We start from the raw sequence: 4897 nt of genomic DNA, 5'->3' as shown, positions 1-4897 counted from the left end.
TTTCCCTGCCAACGACAAAAAACAATATCAAATTGATCTTTGACTCGTCAAATTAATCTCTTACTTGTCATTTTCAAGCTGATTTTATTAGTATTTTAAAATAGTCTTTATTTTTATTAAACGTTTTTTAATTAGGTCTATCTGTTAATCTTTATAATCAGACGACATTAATTCTACATACATGACACATTAACTATCAAAATCATTTGTATCTTTCCTAAAATTCTATCAAAATATTCTCTACACGAATGAACAACACCAAAATATAATTTGGATTTATGGTGTCAAGAACCATTTTGGTAGTTTAATCGGAAAAAAATGTACAAAAAAAAAGGAAATAATATAAATGATTAGTGCTCCAAAAACAAAGTTTCAATAAATTATGGCTTTACAAAAAGAGGACAAAAATTATATTAAATATTAAAATAGAAATTAATTTCATTGATTTATTAGTTGGTTAATTTATTTATTGATTTCAATAAGTAGACTAACAAATCATACTTAATTTTCAAAAAGAAAAACTCAGATAGAAAAACAAATATATGACAGAGAGCAAACAAAACTTAGGTCTTGATTCTTTTTTTATCAAACTAGACTTAAGTTTTGCAAAGCTCATCTCGCCTTAATATATTTTCACCCCTAATTTCCACAATGTAGTAAACCACTCTTCGAATCTTGGGTGGGGCAGATGTCTATATATAGGGTTCGTTTGATGGACGTGATAAAAACATGATAGAAATAAGTTATGTTATCATGTATCAATCTAGTGTTTAATGAATCAATATGACATGATAAGTTAATCTAAAATATTATCATATTGTATTTCTCTAGTTATATTATTATTTTGAATATGAGTTGGATTAATAACTAGCAAGATAAGATAAGAACATTAATTTACTAAGTTCATTTATAAAATAAAATTTAAAATACATAAATTGAAATCTAATAAAATATAAATAAATAAATAATAGAATTTAATATTAAATTTAAAATAAACTATTAATAAATTAATTTAACAAATAAGTATGATTTTATCACAAGGGTAGTTTTGTCATTTTATACAAAATAATAATTTAAAAATGGATTATTATTCAAAATTATTTAAATATGAAAGTTAATTGAATTTTTAAAATAAAATATAGTTTGTTTACGAGAATAGTTTTACCATTTACATATAATATATATCACATCTTTATTTAACTTATCTAACAATTATTTATTTAGTAGTCTCAATGTATATTTTTGTAGTTTTATAAAAATAATTTTTTATTTGATTTCTTTAAAAAAATTACAATTGTTTATTAAGTAGTGTTGTCAATGGATATTTTTAAATATAAAATCATTTTATTATTTATTTAAAAGTATTATAAGTTAATTTTAAAAAAATAGTATATAATTGTTTCATAATGGTATTTTTTTATTTAAATATATCATATCATATCATGACTAGATATGTGACACTATAAACCACAAAATAATATATATATATATATATATATATTATTTTGTTAGCAGAATTTGCAGCACATAAAAAAAAATATGTTTAAAAAAAAACAAAAAATTTTGTAATTAATTTAGGATATCACGTTTCTCAAAGTATACATGGAACAATTCAAATTGTATTCCTCAATTAAAACAGTTTAATCTAAATGAACTTAATTTAACTATAATTTTATCATTTTATTCCAAAAATTTACTAATACTAAGGTTATCGTATAAAAAGTCGTTGGTAATTAAATAAGTAAAATACAAAGTAAAACTCTTAATTCTCAGTATTACCAACCAGAGCAGGGTCCATCCCAAATTTGAACTTCAAAAGTCATTAACATGTAATAATTGCAATTTTATAAACGCATAGCCAAATCAGTCAAACACAAACAACGAAATAGGTGAGTTTTGAAATCATGTTAATAGTATAATATAAGTAAGAAGAACACGCAATTAATCATAAATAAAATGTACCACTACACAAACATTCTTCAAGAAAAAACATCACATTATGTAGTCAAAATCAAGGAAAATCAATACATTTCACTATAAGATCAAATCATCTAAGAAATTATTATTGCACGCGATACATATTAATCACAACAAAACAATCACAAGAAATGCAATGATATGCATGAGCTTAGACTCTACTTTACAATTTGGTATCATTCTAACTCTGAAGTATTTGGTTAGGAGGGTTGATATTATGCCACCACCTAGGTGGACCGACAATTCAAATGGGTCATGTCCTCATAGATCCCCTTAACTCAACTTGAGACACATATACGCGGCAATCGTGGTAGACATATGTTGTGTGGTAGTTTCTGATATTTGGAGCGCTACCTCTAAGTCACCTATGAATTTCCCACCCGAATACTTATAAGGTCTAACAATCTTACCTTAAGGCTCAATGGTAGACCGTCATAGTCAGACTTATTCCGTTGTACTTCCCTAAAATCACTAGGTTTGTCAGACCCACCTATATGATGACAAAGTAATATCCACTTCAAAAATTCGCATCAAATTCAAATATTTCCAACATCTATTTTCTCTCTTCGTTAGCCTAGACTATTCCACTAAGAGCATCATCGTTAGCACTAGTTAGAATCATCACTATTTAATCAATTATGGGGTACTTCAATATTCTTATCACAATTTTATGACATCATTAATCATACATAATCATGATCATCGTATAAACTCATCACAAATTTATAACATCATTATCATCACATAAACATATGTCATACAATGCATCCATCTTTTCTTATCACATCACATAAATTCATCCAATCAAACATATGCATAGAATTTCATTTGACATCCAACATCACAATAATATCAAATATAAAATACCACACAATTATAAAAAATTAAATCAATCAACATTTCTATTTGACATTTTAATATCACAGTCTTCATATTTTCACATTAATTTATTTATTTCTCAAAGGACTACTGTTGTACATATCGAGCCCCAAATGAGTTGTTGGGAAATACTGTTTTCTCATTCATCTCTTTCTCAAACACAGAAATCAATGCAAGTTTTCAATAGCAACTGCGGATCGACAACGTACAACGAGCGAATCCGAATAAACGACGAGTTCACAAAATCGCCGAGAAGTGACTAATAAATTATACAAAGCATAAAAATAAATGTTTAATAATTAATAATAATTTTAGGAATAAAAATTGAGTCAAAACAACGAGAGAAAAAATGCAGAAAAAGTTTCGCTGACTCATCGTAGCACCGGAAGGGTTCGACACCAACTTCATTGAAAAATACAAATGAGTAATGTTTATTGAAGGTTTCGACGAGATGAATCTAATTTTAATCAAAACTATCATACTCAAAATAATAACTATAATTATTACTATAATATTTTTCAAAATAATCACATAAAAATAAATCATCTTTATAGAATAGTCGAAATGATAAAATAAATAAAGATAACATCAACAATTTATATTAATTATTAAATTAAAATAAATATGTATAAAATCATCCTACCATAACAACTATATAAAAATAAAGAAAATCAATATTAACTAATATCTCAAGATAATTATTTGTAAATAAATAATTAAAATAACATATTTATAAATAATTAAATATAATTACATGCACACTTAACATCAGTCAAACATACAAGAAAATATCACATTAGCTACGAACGCTCATATACATGTAGAATCGTGTAAAATCTTATTCTTTAAAATATGTACACTAAAATACTATTATTTATAGAAAAATATATAAAATAAAATATTTGTTATTTATATCACTTTACACTTATTTAGTCAAATATATACAAGATTAACATATTATAGAAAACACTCATATAACAAAAATTATCACAAAACTTATTAACATATATTCTAAAATAGTTTTAACACCAAATTAATTATTTAAAATCCTATTTCATTAATAAAATAGTTTATTATAAAAATTAGATGCTACAAGATATGTATCGATTATATGACACAATAAAATAATATTATTCTATTTCTGATGTAGTCATCAACCATATAATAATATTTATTTTATCACTTTTATATTTTATAATTATTTAATTTTATATCATATTTTTCTTCTATCTTATCATACACATCAAATAAACTATCAGTCCTCATAATGTTTGGATATAATTATCTAGAAAATGGAAGAAAACTCACATGAAAAGTTTTTTTTTTTGCAGTAATGATGCAAAATATTAAATATTACTTAATATTTTTTATAAACTAAAAGTAGATCAAAAGAAAAGAAAATAACAAAATTCTAACCATAAAAAAATTTAAAAAAAGAAAGAAATAGCCAAAGAAAAAAAAATACAAGCAACAATAACATTGTTACATTAAAGACTATTTTGAGAATCAATTCTAGAAGGAGGTGCCTCACATTAACTAATTAATCAATAATTAATTAATCAATCAATAATTAGCACAATAAACTATAGAGGAAGAAGAGGAAGGAAAAGGAAGAGGGTAAATGTGGGTCCCAGAAACCGTTACAATGTGCTGCACATTTACCTTTCCTCTGTGCCTTTGCCTTTTTTCGTTACGAACATTTCTGTCTCCGACATCCCAATAATAAAATCACATTCTTTTCTTCTTCTTCTTCTTCTCAAACATTTTCCCGCGTTTTAAGGGATTTTCATGCATAATAATAATAATACATCTGTGGTACATTCTGCTCCTTAATTTTGACATTATCAATTACATTTTTATTTATTTTTTCTACTTATTATCCTTTGAAGGATCAAATTCTAGTGCTGCATTATCCCATTTCAGATTTTTCTATCTGCAGGCTGGTGGTTCAATTTGAAGGGTACCCATTTCATGTTTTAGCCTTTCTTTCCCTTCTTCATGTTCAAAATCGGATTTTTCTGATTGTTGTAAGAAGGGAAAG

Source organism: Cicer arietinum, chromosome 3 (genome assembly GCF_000331145.2).
Source record: "Cicer arietinum cultivar CDC Frontier isolate Library 1 chromosome 3, Cicar.CDCFrontier_v2.0, whole genome shotgun sequence".
In the NCBI taxonomy this organism is placed as follows: domain Eukaryota; kingdom Viridiplantae; phylum Streptophyta; class Magnoliopsida; order Fabales; family Fabaceae; genus Cicer; species Cicer arietinum.
This window is presented reverse-complemented; position numbering follows the sequence as displayed.